At 49.2% G+C, this 18,665-nt stretch overlaps 1 pseudogene; it reads right to left on the minus strand.

Moving 5' to 3' along the window:
• Positions 1-398: 398 nt before the first annotated feature.
• Positions 399-6,660, minus strand: LOC113250268 (histo-blood group ABO system transferase 2-like; annotated as a pseudogene).
• Positions 6,661-18,665: the final 12,005 nt, after the last annotated feature.

The following is an 18,665-nucleotide window of genomic DNA, read 5'->3' on the forward strand; positions in this document are numbered from 1 at the left end:
GGACTGGGAGGAAGACCCAGCCAGGGCCCGTTCTGGCTCCAAGGCTGCTGCAGGGCCGCTCCCAGCCCATCAGGCGATGTCTGTTTAGAACCAGGGAGAAAACCTTTTCCCTCAATTGTTCTTTTTAAAGATGGTTGCTCAGCACTGACACAGAAAAACATTCGACATAAAACTGGAGCCGTTCGCAGCTGCAAATGACCCAGAAATGATCGAAATGCACTGACCACAAAGAAAGGAACTTGTGCCCCAGGCAGGCCTCCTGTGCATGGGGGCAGCTAGGGGCCCTGGACATGCCCGAGCGGGCAGTGCTGGACTCCACAGTTGAGGGGACAGAAGAAGGAATCTGCTCTTATGGCTCCGCTCAGAGAGGCCACCCTGACGGAGACGGGGCGAGCCCTTCATGTGTTCTGGATGTCCTGGTGATTCTTGGGGACTGCCCGAATCTCAGCATCTTCATGACCGGGGTGGGGGGAGGACAGCCCAGCAGCCTCAGGTCCCATGTGGCCTCCGGGGCTTGGTGGGCTTGTGGTTCAGGTGGCTCTTGTCAGGCCACATGGCCTCCATCCCATTGGCCAGGTCGACCCCCATTGCCTGGTGACAGGCCAATGTCAGTCAGTGAACCTCCACCACTGACCCCCCCAAAAAGGCCCCCATATAGTAAAAGTTGCCCTGGTGCCTGGGGTTGTGGGCCTGGGACTGCGGCCGGCGCGCGTAGCTGAAGTTCTCATTGGCCACCCAGTAGAAACTGGGGTACAAAGTGACAAAGGGGGGGACAGGATCTCCACACCCACATGACGCGGAACTTCACGTCCACATCCGTGCACACCAGGTCGTCCACCTCACGGAGGAAGCGTTGCTCACAGAAGCAGCTGATCATCGCCATGTGCTGCATGGACACATCCTGCCAGAGCGGGGCACCGCAGACCTCGAGGACCACCACCCTCTGGCCTTCCCGGAGAGGCACACAGGCCCAGCAACTGGTGGTTGGTGAAGACGTACTAGGTGACGCTGTGTCCGCCATGAGGCACCGCGGACCTTGAGGAGCACCACCCACTGGCCCTCACGGAGGGGCACAAGAGTATGGCAGCTGGCTGATCGCTGAAGATGTACTAGGTGACGCTGTGTCCGCCATGAGGCACCGCGGACATTGAGGAGCACCACCCACCGGCCCTCACGGAGGGGCACAAGGGTACGGCAGCTGGCTGATCGCTGAAGACGTACTAGGTGACGCTGTGTCCACCATGAGGACCACCGCCCTCCGGCCCTCACAGAGGGGCACAAGGCACAGCAGCCAGCTGGTCAATGAAGACGTACTAGGTGACGCTGTGTCCACCATAAGGACCACCGCCCTCCAGCCCTCACAGAGGGGCACACAGGCACAGCAGCCAGCTGGTCAGTGAAGATGTACTAGGTGACGCTGTGTCCGCCATGAGGCACCGCGGACCTTGAGGAGCACCACCCACTGGCCCTCACGGAGGGGCACAAGAGTATGGCAGCTGGCTGATTGCTGAAGACGTACTAGGTGACACTGTGTCCGCCATGAAGCACCGTGGACATTGAGGAGCACCACCCACCAGCCCTCACGGAGGGGCACAAGGGTACGGCAGCTGGCTGATCGCTGAAGATGTACTAGGTGACGCTGTGTCTACCATGAGGACCACCGCCCTCCGGCCCTCACAGAAGGGCACAAGGCACAGCAGCCAGCTGGTCAATGAAGACGTACTAGGTGACCCTGTGTCCACCATGAGGACCACCGCCCTCCGGCCCTCACAGAGGGGCACAAGGCACAGCAGCCAGCTGGTCAGTGAAGACGTACTAGGTGACCCTGTGTCCACCATAAGGACCACCGCCCTCCGGCCCTCACAGAGGGGCACACAGGCACAGCAGCCAGCTGGTCAGTGAAGACCTAGTAGGTGACCCTGTGTCCCACCATGAAGTGCTTCTTTGCCGTCTGCAGGACCAGCTCCAGGAAGACCACATAGCTACAGGGACAGGGTGAGAGGAGGGTCACTGCCAGAGGCTGGCAGCAGGACCCTGAAACTGAGGGCCATAGACCTGTGTACCTTCTTCAAGGGGTCAGGCCCTGGGCTGCTTTAAGCAACAGCCACTCTCCTGGCCTCTCCTGAGTGAGTCTGCCCATGGGGCCTCCCTACCTTCTGCTCCCAGAGATGGGGGCCGTCAGCACCCCATCTTACAAAGGGGTGCCTAAGGCTTAAGAGGTTGGAAGCCCATGCAGCCACACATGGACTCCAGCATGCTGGAGCCAGGAACACTCCCCCTGTGCTGAGCTCCCGGGCAAACTCCCAGGTCCTGTCCCCACCTGCCAGGAGCGGAGCACCTTGGGGCACAGCCCTTGTTTCTATGCCCTACAGTAGAACCAGCAGGGCCGGCCACCAGCCCCATTTTGTTTTGAGTGGGATGTCACCGGCCCCCACAGAGCTGTCTCCACCTCTGTAAGGTCCTCCCTTCAAGGCTACTGGGCATCCTGCTGACAAGGTCCTCAGTAAACCCCTGGTATTCCTAGGAGGGGTCACCCTCGAACTCCCCCAGGTCAGGAATCAGGTCCAGCCCATGGTCAGGGAAGGGGAAAGAGGACCTCTGGAAGAAGAAGGAGCTTGCTTAGGCCCCAGCCTTGAATCCAAGGGTGTAAGCTTCCAGGTCCAGGTCTACATCTCCCCAGACAAGAAGTTGGGAGTCTTGTCCAACCACCTCACATGACTGGTCCCTCTTTGAGGGGACTACCTGCTCCCCACCATAGGGACAGCAGCTCCCCCATCATCAGGCAAGTTTGGTGAGCCCTCTGAGACTGATTTTTTATGCAGACACTAAAACTACGTCCTTACACCTGCCCCATCACGGGCAGGTTAGCAAATTGCTCACATCGGGAAGGCGGGCACTACATTTAAATAGCGGACAGGCACATTCAACCAGCAGACATGAGTCAGGTCATCAGGGGGCAATTCGGGGCCCCGCCAATGGGGAAACAAGCCAAACATGAAGCAGGGGGAGAGAAGAGTGCTCCTGGGAGAGGGCACAGTGAATGCAAAGTCTTGGACTCAGGCCTGAGGCACATGTGGGACAATCATACCCCTGGGTGGCCCACAGAGGGGCAGGCCGTGGTGGGAGGGGTGAGGCTGGAGAGGATGGGCAGGAGGGGAGCAGACCACAGAGAGGCCCAAATGTAATGTGTCGAAAAGATCACTCTGGTTACTGGAGGAGAATGGGCTCTGTGCAGAAGAGGACAGGGAGACCCCTAACCCTAACCCAACCATAACCCTAACAACCCGTAACACCAATCCTAACCACTAATACCAACCCCAATGAAATCATCACAAAATCAGCAAATACATTCCTACACCTGTCTTAAAATAGATGTAAGAAGCCTGATCAGAAAAATTGCAAAACCAAGAGCTCTTAAATATATTGTACATCATAAGTGTCTCTTCACAAACATCTCAAAGATTGTTCAATATAGTGAAACCAAGCAATGTTATACTCCGCAATAAATTTTTAAATAAAAACATGTGGTCATATTAATTGATGCAGAAAAGGTTCTAACCAAAATCCAAAGTCCGTTGCTGATATAAACACTCATGAAAACAGGAATAAGGGGTAATTTTTTTTTCAATAAATCTATAGCAAACACCATGCTCAAGTCTGAAGATTGACAGCTCTACTCCGAAATCAGGAACAAGGACAGGATGCTGGCTTTCACAGAAGGGTAGATACTGTGTGATTCCACCTGTATGAGGTATCTAGAGACAGAAAGCTGAACGTGGCTGCAGGGCTGAGAGGAAAGGGGAATAGGGAGTTGGTGTTTCATGCATACAGTCTCCCTCGGGGAGAAAGAAAAAGTTCTAGAGAATGATGTACCACCGTGTGAACTCAGCTAAGGCCAGAGAACTGTGACCCTGAAATGTTTTAAGTGGTAAATGTTACTATGTTTAGTCACAGTGAAAAAATGAAGGACTGATGCATGTCACCACATGGACGGACACTGAAAACAGCCCAAGCGACATAAGCCATCCAGAAAGGCCACCCAGATTGGAGCCATCTGCGCTCCTTAAATCCATCAGGGTTGTGCAAACACGGGAAAGTCTCGGGAGCAGTTGCAGAAGAAGAAAACTGGATCCGAATGGAGCAGGACATTTCAGACAGCGGGGCAGGTGGCAACAGTTCAAGTGGACCTGTGGTCTGGATTATAATAGGGAAACTGCGATGATTTCCTCGTTCAGGGCTATGTGGTGGTTCCGCGGGATGGTGTCCCTGTTCGGGGTAAAACGCACTGAAGTATCCCGTGTGAAGTGGCAAATGTGGTAAAGAAACGACAGATGGGGAGTCCCAGTGTGGAGATAAAGCGTATTTGTGCTGCTGTGACAGGTTCACTGCACCTTGAAATCACCGCAGCGTCAAGTACTCTTACAAACAACCAGGTCAGCACCAGGTCACAGGAGCAGAGCCCACATCAAGCTTCCTGATGGAGGCCAAGTCCTCCCAGACCCGGTTCGCCCACTGCGGAGAGGCCACTCGCCAGTGTAGGAGGCCACAGGTTAGCAAGAGACTCATGGGAGGATGACATCGGGGGCCCCTGTGTCTCGGGTGCAAGAGAAGCAGCGGGATCTGGAATTCGAATTTTCCACAACGCTCCACCAAAAACTGGTTAGAACTGTGAAAATGCGTGAAGGGAAGGCTCAGTCAAGTGGACTAGGGTCGCCAGAAGGGTCGCTGGGCGGGGGAGCCAACCGCTCAGTGTCAATTACACGAACAACTGTCAATTACAGACCCCACATTGAAGCTCCACAGCAGAGACTCATGAGTCACAGGCCCCAAAGGGGAAGACGCGGGTTTTATCTCCTCCAAGAAGTCACCACGCCTGCAGCACAGTGGGTGAGAACCTTCCATCACCCCGAACCTCGCTTTTCTCCAGAACAACCCACCCAACTTCCTCCTCCTCCTCCATGAAGTACTGAACAGGGAACAGCCCTGCTCTCGGACAGCCCTGTCCTCGGACACCCGTTAGACACCAACGACAGACCTCGAGTGAGATGGACAACCCTGCTCTCCGACACCCGTGAGACACCAACAACAGACGTCGAGGGAGACGGTCAGCCCTGTCCTCGGACATCCGTGAGACACCGACGACAGACGTCGAGGGAGACGGTCAGCCCTGTCCTCGGACACCCGTGAGACACCGACAACAGACGTCGAGGGAGACGGACAGCCCTGTCCTCGGACACCCGTGAGACACCGACGACAGATGTTGAGGGAGACGGTCAGCCCTGTCCTCGGACACCCGTGAGACACCGACGACAGACGTCGAGGGAGACGGACAGCCCTGTCCTCGGACACCCGTGAGACACCGACGACAGACGTCGAGGGAGACGGACAGCCCTGTCCTCGGACACCCGGGAGACACCGATAACAGACGTCGAGGGAGACGGACAGCCCTGTCCTCGGACACCCGTGAGACACCGACGACAGACGTCGAGGGAGACGGACAGCCCTGTCCTCGGACACCCGGGAGACACCGACGACAGACGGACACCCGTGAGACACCGACGACGAACAGCGAGGGAGACGGACAGCCCTGTCCTCGGACACCCGGGAGACACCAAGGACAGACCACGAGGGAGACGGACAGCCCTGCCCTCGGACACCCATGAGACACCGACGACAGACGTCGAGGGAGACGGACAGCCCTGCCCTCGGACACCCGTGAGACACCGACGACAGACGTCGAGGGAGACGGTCAGCCCTGTCCTCGGACACCTGGGAGACACCGACGACAGACGTCGAGGGAGACGGACAGCCCTGTCCTCGGACACCCGTGAGACACCGACGACAGACGGACACCCGTGAGACACCGACGACAGACGGACACCCGTGAGACACCGACGACAGACGTCCAGGGAGACAGTCAGCCCTGTCCCCCGGACACCCGGGAGACACCGACGACAGACGGACACCCGTGAGACACCGACGACAGACGGACACCCGTGAGACACCGACGACAGACGGACACCCGGAGACACCGACGACAGACGTCGAGGGCGGCACGCGGAGACCGGAAGACACTCTGCGCTCGGGAAGAACCGACGCCGTGAGAACACCTGCTCTCCCCACAGCCGTCTGTCTGCAGAGCGCGCGCCGTCGCTACCGAACCTCCAGACACCGAACCGACAGCCCAGACCAGGTGTGGACGCGGGGAGGACCCTGCGGGGCCAAGGCCGGGGGAGCAGGAGCGCCAGGTGGACGGCCGAAGGCTCCCTGACTGCAGACTGCCTGCGGAGCCCCCGGAACCGGATCCGTGTGCGCGTAAACACGGACCCGCGGACCAGCCCAGCGGATCCGAGCCCAGATAGGGGAGACCCCACAGCCCGCACACAGCCCCGCCAGGGACCCCAGGGCACTGCACACAAACCACGGAAAGCCCACCGTCTACACAGCGCGCCCTTCCTCCGCGGGGTCCTGTGAACACGGAGCCCTCCGCAGTCCCCGCTCAGGAGGCTTCTCCTCACCTTCTCCTCCCGAGGCGGATGCTGAGGAGACCCGGGTTCTGTGGGTGTGGACGCGCACCCACGTCCTCCACTGCGGGTCCTGTCGGTGTGGACGCGGAAACACGTCCTCCACTGGGTCCTGTCCGCGTGGACGCGGCCCCATGTCCTCCACAGCAGGTCCTGAGGAGGCCGGGCTCCTGACCGTGGATGAGGCCCCACGTCCTCCCGAAGCGGGGGGGGGGGGGGGGGGGGGGGGCGTCAGCACAGAGGGTCCTGAGGACTTGGAACGCCCCTCAGCTCCCGGAAAGCGCATGCCCCGCATGGGAGTCGCGGAGCGGGACTCGGGCGCCCCCTGCGGGCGGTGGGGGCGGTGCAGGGGGCGGTGCGCTCAGTTCAGTAGAGGCACCTGTCCGTTCTGGGGTCCAGCTGAATCCATTACATTTTGAAAATTCAAACTGAAATGGAGTCCAATTACCCCCGACATCTCCAGAAATAGATACAATTAATTAGAAACCATACGGAATTAAGTGAAATGCAGGCACAAGCTTTACAACTTACACCAAAATTCATTCAACATTGTAGATGAATTTAAAATGTAAAACTGTCAAAAAGAAAACATAAAAGAATATCTACATGACCTTGGGTTTGGTGATGAGTTTTAACACAACACCAAACGCCAATCCACAAAAGAGAAAAACTGATAACATGAGCTTCCTGAAATTAGAACTTCTGCTCTGTGAAAGACCTTGCTCAGAAACTAAAAGACAAGCCACAAACTGGGAGGAAATATTTGCAAAACATATATCTGGTAAAAGATCTGTATTCAAAATATACAAAAAACTATCAGAACTGAACAATAAGGAAACAAACATCCGAACTGATAATGGGCAAGGGTCTGAAAATGCCTGGACAAAGAAGATATGCAGACACAGAATAAGCATACAAAAATATGCTCGACGTCATCATTAGGAAAGAACAAGTGTAAACGACAGTGAGACAGCACTGCACACCTATTCCAAATGCTGAACTCCAGAAACAAGAATACCACCTGCTGGAAGGTGAGGAATGGCAGCAACTGTCCCTTCAGAAGACAGTTTGGCCATTTTCTCCAAACCTAAATAAGTCTCACATTAAGGTCCAACAATTGTACTTCTGGTATTTAGACCACTTCTTTGAAAAGCTATTTCCAAACAAAAACATGCAGTTATGCACAGCAGCTCTATTCATGGTGGTTACAAACTTAACGAAGCCAGGATGTCCTTCCAGTAATGAATCCATAAGCAAACTGAGTGCATCCGTGTGAAGGAAGCAGAATATGCCAGGTAAAATGTGCCTCTTTGGCACAAGGGTTATTTGGGTGGATTAATTTTAAGAAACAGCAGACATGGGAGAATCTCTGACAACTGGGTAAAAGTTGCTGTTTGGTGAGTGAAAGTTATGCTGATAAAGGAAAGCTCCATTGGTAGGCCTGTCACCCTCTGTATCAGGAACAGAATGACTAAATCTCAAGAAACTCTTACTGAAAGAAAAAGCACAGACTTAAATCTGTGTAACAACCATTCCCTCACTTACTGTGCTCACCTGATAACATCCCTTAACTGGCCTTCCCACCACCTACAATCTTTTGGTCTTTAGTTGAAGATGGCATTTAGAGTGAGGGCTGGGTCACTTCAAGGGGTTACTCCGTTTTCCTGGGTATCTTCCATGAATACAGGACATTTGAATGATACTAAACTTTGACTTGTTTTTCTCCTGTTAATCTATTCAGCAATAAAAAGAAATGAACCATCACCCCCACACAATGACATGGATGAACTTTACATGTATTTCTCTAAGTCGAAGAATCCAGTCTGAAAAAGTTACACACTGAGTGACCCCTTTTGTAGAAGATTCTGGAAAAGGCAAAACTAGAGGTGATAAAATGATCAAGGGGTGAATTCCATCATATTTTAATGATTTATACCTGCCATTATTCATTTGTCAAAACCCAAACATTTTGGGGCACCTGGCTGGCTCAGTCGGTGGAGCATGCAACTATTGATCTCGGGGTTGTGAGTTCGAGCCCCATGTTGGGTGTGGAGATTACTTAAAAATAAAATCTTTAAAAAACACAAACATGTTTACATCCCCAAGAGTAAATCATAAGCTGCTGAAATAAAGTTACTTAGGATGTGGGAGTGTCACAGGGTGGTGTAGAGGCCAAACCAAATCTGCCACTTTGACATATAGATATTTTAAATAGAAGTTACTTAAGAGACAGCCTATGTAAGAGGGACGCTTAAACCCTCCTCTGTCCCCCTGGAAGCAGGAAATCTATCTGCACGTGAAGATCTCCCTGTACCAGGAGGTGAAAAGACTTCCTAATCACCAGAGATGGGAAATTTAGAGCCCAGAAGGCTGCATAAACAACCCTTGTTACTTTTGACTAACTTACTACCCCAGCCTGAATACTGTTTAGAATTCCTTACTAATTGAAGCTCCCAAGGTTGTTTTCCTTCTTCTGTGAATTTCTCACAGATTTATTTTCTCTTTGTCCACAAAGTATAAAACCTGCCTGCCTTCGTCATTTAATCATGTGTACATGATGAAACTTTGTGGGTTTTTCCCTCCTGTTAATCTGTTTCACGTCAATGTATAATTCCCAATCCAACTGAAAGAACCTTGAAATGAGCAAAATTTCTTCTACCCCTTCAGTGGGATACAGAAAACGACAAAGAATGTAACTGTACTGGAAATGTATGAAAAACACCCACTGCAGGTTGTATGGCAAAAGATGCTGACCTAAGTAAACTTTGGAAACGAGTGGAATCTGTAGACTAAAGGAAAAAGTTCTTTCCCATCAGGGTGGTAGCTAACAGATCTGAAAACTCCCCATCTGTAATCTGGAATGGGGCAGTGAATTAAAACATGGCAGGTGGTGAGAGCCAGTTTGTCACTGTTGGAGTAGAAAGTTACAGATCAGCCAAGGAAGAATATCACAATACAACCAGGTTGGAGACATCAGCATGAACTCATCTTCGGCTCAATATGGATACAGACAGTACCACATGGACATCTTTAATTAGGTGTGTTTACATTGGTTGGAACACATGCATAAATTGCCTTCCATTGTCCGCTGACCACATTCAGTTCCCACAGGTAAGACTTTCTCTAATAAAAGGAGGCAGAACTCTTTTAATATATTGCTAATAATAGGACTGAGACTGTAAATATAGGAGCCAGGATAATCTTGAAGTATCAGAAAGTAAAGAAGTACCAGAGAAAACCCCACAAAGATGGAATTATGTCCACAGAAAACAGCAGACAATGGAAAACACTGGTAAAAAATAAATGATTTGTTAAAAAGAAACCACAGGCCCCAAATGGAGTCACTTAACATTAAGAGACCCAGATCAGCAAACGAGGTCTTACCACCTAACCCAACTGCAGTTTCACACACCCCCATCTCCAAGTAAACTTTAACCAGTCAACCTGGAATATGTACTGAATGGCCCCTTCTGTTCCCCTTAGGAGGGCAACCCTGCCTTAAACAATGCATTGTTTGCTAACGATTTCCTTTTTTCAATTCCCTGTCTGCTTTTAAAAGCCTTTCCTTCCGTGCAGCTCAAAGGAGGTCCTTTCTATTTGCTAGATGGGATGCTGCCCAATTCATGAATTGTTCAGTAAGGCAATGTGATCTTTTAAATTGCTCAGTTGTATTTTTTATTAACAGATTACACAGGTTTTTACAATTGGGGTTGAATAGACCTCTTCTAACAGAATTCCAAATAATAAATATAGACAGACACTCAGCTACCCATCAAGGAGGTGCAGCTGACTCCCCTCTCCTAAAGTGTGTGGGCTCCGCACAGTGTCTTCCTGCTCACGAGGACACACCATAGGCACCTGGGAAAGTAACTTCATGGTGGGGAAGCCTGACCAACACAGCCTCAGGTGACTAAGGTTAACACAGTGACAAGTGTTCCTTGCTGTACAGTGATGACAAAGCACTTTACCTCTGTGATCCGCTTCCCTGAAAACCACAACCCCAGTCTAACCATGAGAAAAACAAGTAAATCCCAATGCAGGTCTATGTACAAAATGCCTGACCAGTCCTTCTCAACACCATCCAGGTCATCAAAACAAGACAAGTCACAGCCAAGCAGAGCCTAAAGAGACATGACGACCACATGTCACGGGGTGCCCTCACGGGATCCTGGAACCAGAAAAGGTAGAACAGAGGGAACCTGGATAAGTATGGACTTCAGTAAATAATAACGTATCAACATTTGTTCATTAATTGTGACAATTTATGACAAATTTAAAGGTTAAATAAGAGAAACCTCTTACATCAGACTGAAAACCTAGAGGAAATGGGTGATTTCCTAATAAAAATGCACATTAACAAAATAGACCCTAAATAGACCCTAAAATAAGGAAAAAACAAGCAGACCAATTAGCCATCCAGGGCCTCTTCCTCGTGCTGATTCTCGTGCTGAGGTGGATAGAGGGATGAGTGAAATAGATGAAGCGGATTAAGAGGACACTTTTCTTGATGACCACTGAGTAATATATAGAATTACTGAATCACTCTATTGGACACCTGAAACGAATGTAACACTGTATGTTAGCTCTACTAGAATTTAAATAAATTTTTTTTAAAAAATTTTCTTTCAGGAACCTCTTTGAAAAAGCTTTTCCTGTGCAATGTGCATAAGCCCTACTTGGGAGGATTCACTCTACAATAATTATTCACTCTATGCCTCGAATTCAGATTTCACTGAGTTCTTACACTCTACCTGTGGATCCCAGCCCACGGGAGCCATGGTCCTTTTCTGTCCAGGCTCAGCACCTATGCATTCAACATTGGAAGTAGAGACACATGTCACTTCACAGTCCAGGAAGCTATTATTGTTTCTGTTTTAGTGTGAGATAGTCACAGACTGTGGGACAGGTTTCAGAGCAGGTTTATTATGGATCCTGGATCTCTACTTCAATGGTCATTACCTGGATCCATTTGGCTAATAGGTTCCCTGTGGATGGTCTTGCTTCCAAGCACATACACGGAAGATGCAAAGGTGAGTGAGCTTGGATGGGACAGGAAGAAGACCAATAACAGACAAGGGTACGACCCCTCCCCTGATCCAGGAACTGCTACGGGAGAGGGTACAGGAGGTAGAATCCATGTGAAACTCCAAGGTCACCAGCTGAACACAGGAGGCACAGGTCAAGGGATCTGGAGATGCAGGGGTTGGAGGCTGCTCTGAGCTACCTCTGGGAGGAAGGGAGGGAAGGAATGAGAAGGAGACACTGCCTGCCCCTGGCCTATGCCAGCTGCCCACCACTCCGACACACATCAGTCTACACAGCTGACAGAGCCTGGGCTCAGGATGGGCTGGCTCGGGTCCCTCAATCCTCAGTGGGACAGCTGGCTCCAGGGCTCAGAGACATGCTGAGGGAGATGAGAGGGAAAGCTGCCCCACCCAGCTCATCCCCTCCTTGAGCAGACAGCCCTTCAGAACTGCTAAAAAACTCACTAACGGGTTTGAAAAACATGCCATGGATGAACTAAGGCATAGAGATATTTAAATAACATTCATTTTTAAGTTCAGAGCTGTCATCTCAGGAAGTGGGGAGAACTTCCCTGAGGAAGACTGAGGGGAGGGCAGGCCATGCTGAAAAGGAAGACGTGGCTCTCCTGATTGGGGACCTGCAGCCCCCTTCCAGGGCAGGGCATCGTCCTCACCTCATGGGGGATCCATGGAAGTGTTCCTTCAGGGGACTGACAGGGCCAGAGGTGGGTCTCGAGAAGGCTACCCTGGCATCAGACTGCACAGGACACCAGGGATGAGGGCCAGATGGAGGATGGGCAATACCCCGGAGGCCATGGGGCAAGAGCAGAGGCACATGACCTTGAAGATGATGATGAAAAGCAGGAGGTGGCAGCATGGGAGCCGGCACAAAAGTGCCATGGGAGCAGTGCCCACAGCTACACTGACTGGGTGCCTTCTGTGCCAGGTGTGGCTGACTTCAGTGGGCTCCAGACTAATCCTGACCACAGCCCTAGGAAGTGTGCACCACCCCAGGTCACCTCTCCCCTTGCAGCTGCTAGGAATCCCAGTCACAGACCCTGGTCAGTTTTCCTGGAAACCAAGCAGTGGCTCCCCCACATGCTACCCCTCTGGTGGTGGTCCAGTGCGACCCTCGTGCCTGGCCAGACACTGATGTCTACCTGTCTCCACACAACTCCACAGACAGGAGGGTGTCCCTGAATTCCACAGCACCTGATGAGACAGATCCACAGAACCCAACACCCAGTGGGTCACTCAGGACCTCACCTAAGGTCATGAAGCACACCATGCCCTATTTCTGTCACTTCCCACAGAAAGCCTGGTTCTGATCCCCCACAATACCATACATCCTGGTTGCTGACCTGGGATCATGCCATGAACCCACATGGCACCTTTCTTTTAGAGAAGGCTCTGCCTACACCGCCTAGAAAATATTTCTAAAGAAGTACAAGTCCATCAGGACTACGGTGTGAATGGTAGCACACAGCGTGCATGGTAGTAGTCAGTAATTCTAACAAGGGTTAACCCCACCCCCCATCTCACAAAACCTTCCTCTGTCCCCATGGAACTCATGGTCTGCCCTCAGAAAACCCTCCAGGAAACAACCCTTTAATCTGAATGCTTCCTTCACCTTCTGGTTCAAATCATGGCCAACCACAAGGATATGAAACTAGAAATCAGTCTCAAGAAAAAAATGGGGCAGTCAAAAATAGGTGGAGATTGGGGGGCCTGGGTGGCTCAGTCGTTAAGGATCTGCCTTCAGCTCAGGTTGTGATTCCAGGATCCTGGGATCTAGCCCGGAATCAGGCTCCTTGCTCAGCGGGAAGCCCGCTTCTCCCTCTCCCACCCCCCCCCCCCCCGGCCTGCGTTCCCTCTCTCGCTGTCTCACTCTCTGTCAAATACATAAATAAAAAAATCTTTAAAAAATATGTGGACATTTAACAACACGCTACTGAACAACCAACAGTCAAAGAAGAAATCAAAAGAAATTTTAGAAGTACCTTGACACAAAAACTTATGAGATGCAGCAAAAGTAGCTCTAAGGGGGACGTTCATAGAAATTCAGGTCTTCGTCAATCCATAAGAATGCTCTGCAATAAACAACCTGATCTTATGTAGTAAAGAAGTAGAAAAAAAAAAACCAGCAAGCAAAGCCCCAAATTAGTAGAAATAAGGAAAAAACAAAAAGGAATGCATAAATAAATCCATTGGAGACTAAAAAGACAAAAAAAAATCAATGAAAATAAGAGCTGCCTTTTTTGGAAAGATAAACAAAACTGACAAACTTAGCTAGACTCACCAAGAAAGACAGAGGACTCAAATACAATCAGGAAAGAAAGATAATGGATTCCTGTCTCACATAAAAATGAAAAGAACACAAGCAGCAAACTCTTCGACCTTGGACACAACAAATTCTTGCAAGACACATCTCTAAAGGCAAAGGAAATAAAAGCAAAGTGAACTATGGGGACTTCATCAAGATTAAAATCTTCTCAACAGCAAAGCAAACAATCAACAAAACTAAAAGGCAACCTACAGAATCGCAGAAGATATTGGCAAATGATATTACAGATAAAGGGTTGGTATCCAAGATCTATACAGAACTTCTCAAACTCGACACCCAAGAAATGGACAGAAGACACAGAGAGATACTTCTCATGAAAAAATGCTCCACATCACTTGCCATCAGGGAAATACAAATCAAAATTACAATGAGATACAACCTTACACCAGTTAGAATGGTTAAAATGAACAAGGCAGGAAATAAAAATTGTTGGAGAGGTTATGGAGAAAGGGGAACCCTTTTACACTATTGGTGAGAATGCAAGTTGGTACAGCCACTTTTGAAAACAGTATGGAGGTTCCTCAAGACGTTAAACACAGAGCTACCCTACGACCAACAATTGCACTACTGGGTATTTACCCCATAGACACAGAGTAGTGAAAAGAAGGGGCACCTGTATCCCAATGTTCACAGCAGCCATGTCCACAATAGCCAAACTCTGAAAGGAGCCAAGATGCCCTTCAGCAGATGAATGGACAAAGAAGATGTGGTTCATCTATACAATGGAATATCACTCAGCCATCAGAAAGGATGAATACCCACCATTTGCACCAACATGGATGGACCAGGAGGGGATTATGCTAAGTGAAATTAAGTCAAGCAGAGAAAGACAATTATCATATGGTTTCACTCCTATGTGGAATGGAAGGAATAGCATGGAGGACATTAGGAGAAAGAAGGGAAAAGTGAAGGGGGGGGGAGTGAGATGGGGAGATGAACCATGAGAGACTATGGATGCCAGGAAACAAACTGAAGGTTGAAGAAGGGGGGGGGGTAAGGGGATGGGTTATCCTGGTGATGGGTATTAAGGAGGGCACGTGTCATAATGAGCACTAGTGTTATATGCAAACAATGAAGCATGGAACACTACACCGAAAACTAATGAAGTACTGTATGGTGACAAACATAATTTTAAAAAAAGAGGAAGATATGAAATCCATACAGGAAAACTGTCACTATTTACAAATGACATGAAATCCCTAAAGATTCCACAAAAAAAACTGTTAAATTCAGTAAAGCTGCAGGATATAAAGTCAATATACAGAGACCTGTTGCATTTATTTTTTTTTCAGATTTTATTTATGTATTTGACAGGGAGAGAAAAAGCACGAGCAGGGGGAGTGTCAGACAGAGGGAGAAGCAGACCCTTGCTGAGCAGGAAGCCCAACACGGGGCTCGATCCCAGGACTCTGGGATCATGACCTGAGCTGAAGGCAGATGCTTCACTGATGGAGCCACCCAGATGACCCAACTTCTTGCATTTCTATATATTGATGACACACTTTCGCAAAGAGAAATTAAAAAAGCAATTCCATTTATAATTGTATCAAAAAAATCGAGGAATAAAAGTAACCAAGAATGAGAAAGACATGGTACACTCAACACATGGCAGAAAAGAAAGGAAAAACATGTGTGTCGGGGGTGGGGGGGCAGACTGTATGGGTCAAAGATTTAGAAGGTGACACAAACAAATGGAAGCATATGCTGTGCTTATTAACTGGAAGAGTTAATTATGTGAACATGTCCGTCGTACCCAAAGCAATCGACAGATGTGATGAAATCCCTATCTGAATTCCAGTGGCATTATTCAAGGAAATAGAAGACAGTCCTAAAACTCATATGGAATCACAAAAGACCCCAAATACCCAAAGCAACCTGGAGAAAGAAAGCTGCAGTCAACACACTCCTGGATTTCAAGCTAGATTACAAAGCTGTAGTCATCAAAACACAATGGTACTGGCATAAACACAGACACCAGGTCAGTGGAACAGAACAGAAAGCTCAGAAACTGACCCACACATAGATGGTCCTAACTTATGACACAGCAGCAGAAGATATGCCATGGGGAAAAGACAGTGAGCAGTAACAGGAAAACCGGGCACTAAATGCAGAAGAATGTAACTGGGTCACTTTCTTACACTGCACACAAAATTTTTAATGGATGAATGATTTGAACATAAGACCTGAATCCATAAACCTCCAAGAAGACACAGGTACTAAGTTTCTCAACGTTGGTTTGGGCAAAGAGTCTTTAGATCAGACACCAAATGCAAAGGCAACAAAAGCAAAAATAAACAAGTGGAACAACATCAAACAGAAATCTTCCACACGGCAAAAGAAACCATCAAAAACGTAAAAGGCGACCGACCCAATAAGAAAAAGTATCTGCAAGTCATATGTGTGAGAAGAGGCTAATATCCAAAATGCACACTCATGCAAATCAAAACAAAAAAAATGTATAAAAAATGAGAGAATATGTGAATAGATACTTTCCAAAGATGGTGCACAGGTGCCAACAGACAGAAAAAGTTGTTCAACATCACTAATCATCGTCAGGGAGACATAAGTCAAAACCATAATCAGCCATCACCTCACAACTGTTGCAATGGCAATCGTCCCAGAGACAGACACCAGGTGTGGTCAAGGGTGTGCAGACGACAGGACCCTGTGCACTGTTGGTGGGAATGGAAATGGGTGCAGCCACTGTGACAAACAGTATGGAGGTTCCTGAAAAAATAAATACAACTACCATTTGACCCAGTAATGGCTCTACTGAGTATTTGGAGAATACAAAAACACTGCCTCAAAAAGACAGATGCACTCCCACGTTCACTGCAGCATTATTCACAATAACCAGACATAGAAACAGAGACCTTGGGAGCCTTATGCTAAGTAACTCAGACACAGAAAGACAAATACCAGATGTTCTCATGTACATTCCACGTGGAATAAACAAATACTGAACGCATAGATACTGAGAACAGATGGGTGGGTGCCTGATTCAGGGATGGTGTGGTAGAAACGGGTGAAGGTGGTCAAAACGCAATGTTTGAGTGATAAAATCCAACAGTCATGGAATGTTCTGTCCAGCAGGGAGACTAAAACTAACACCGCAGCATGGGGTATAGGTTTCCCTGCTCTTTGAAAGTACAGTGTTCCAAGGAAACCTTCCACAGCAGAAATGGTGTAAAGAAGGAATTACCATTAATTTATACAGAAAAATTAGACAGCGTGCTCAGACTCCAAAATTCCTTCTCTTTGGCTTTTCTTAGGCCTCAGGACACAACTTCCTAACGGATGCCCAGCATAAATGGAGATAAAGCACAGCAGAGGCTCACAGACACAATTCAAAGTGCTGGTGGCTGGACACAGGAAGCGGTTCCCAGCAGAAGGAGCTGGTTGGGGTGCACGCCGCCTCTGTAGTGGTTCCCCACAAAACAGATGCTGAACACAATGCTCACTGTTCGACATTTCATAAGAGGGAAATCCTCTTCAGGTCTCTTTCTCTTACTGAAGCCGGGTAATAACGTAGATCTCTCAAGAAAGCCAAGTGTCTTACTGTGAACATTTAAAAAGTGGGGGATACTTGTATTTGAACGTTGCTGAGGGAGGAGATGTGAAAGGTTCTCCCGGACACAAACCTCGGCAGATCCACTGGTAAAGGCACCTTCTTCAGCATGCGGAACACGAACTACCTCCTACCCCCAGAAACGTCCTCCTTCCCCTAGCTCAGGACAACCCACAACAGCTGGGAGTTACCCCAGTTCCTCCTTTCTCCCATTCCCAATATCTAAGCCATCGGCAAATCCTGTGAACTCCATCTTCAAGACATACCCAGAATGGGACTAACCACTCCTTCCAAGGCCACCTGTCTGGTCGACACTGGAGCTCATCTCTTACCTGAGTTCCTAGAAAAGCGTCATCATTGACCTTCCTTGCCCATCCTCAACCCTCTGTCATCTGTTTTCAACACTGAAGCCAGGATGGCCTGGTGAAACAGGGTCCCGTGGGGTCACAGCCCTGCAATGGCTTTCTGTCACGCTCTGTCACCTCCCTGAGGTCATGTCCTAAGCTGTCTCCTGTAGCCACAGGGCCTTCTTGCTGCTCCTGGAAACACCTGCTATGCTCCTGCCCCATGGCCTTTGCACATGCTTTCCCTTCTGTTTAGAATGCTCTTGATGTAAAAAGGAGAATTACAGACTGATATCCCTGATGAATATGGACGCCAAAATTCTCAGCAAGATCTTAGCTAATATGATCCAACAGTACATTAAAGGGATTATCCATCATGACCAAGTGGGATTCATCCCTGGGATGCAAGCATGGTTCAACATACACAAATCGATCAGTGTGATAGATCACTTCAACAAGAAAGGAGTCAAGAACCATAGGATCCGGGGCGCCTGGGTGGCACAGTGGGGCGCCTGGGTGGCACAGTGGTTAAACATCTGCCTTCGTCTCAGGGCGTGATCCCGGCATTGTGGGATCGAGCCCCACATCAGGCTCCTCCGCTATGAGCCTGCTTCTTCCTCTCCCACTCCCCCTGCTTGTGTTCCCTCTCTCGCTGGCTGTCTCTCTCCCTGTCAAATAAATAAATAAAATCTTTTAAAAAAAGAAGAACCATAGGATCCTCTCAATTGATGCAGAAAAAGCATTTGACAAATTGCAGCATCCTTTCCTGATTAAAACCCTTCAGAGTGTAGGGATTGAGGGCACATTCCTCAATCTCATAAAAACCATATATGAAAGCCTACAGCAAATATCATTCTCAAT

This window comes from Ursus arctos, unplaced genomic scaffold (assembly GCF_023065955.2).
Source record: "Ursus arctos isolate Adak ecotype North America unplaced genomic scaffold, UrsArc2.0 scaffold_11, whole genome shotgun sequence".
Classification (NCBI taxonomy): domain Eukaryota; kingdom Metazoa; phylum Chordata; class Mammalia; order Carnivora; family Ursidae; genus Ursus; species Ursus arctos.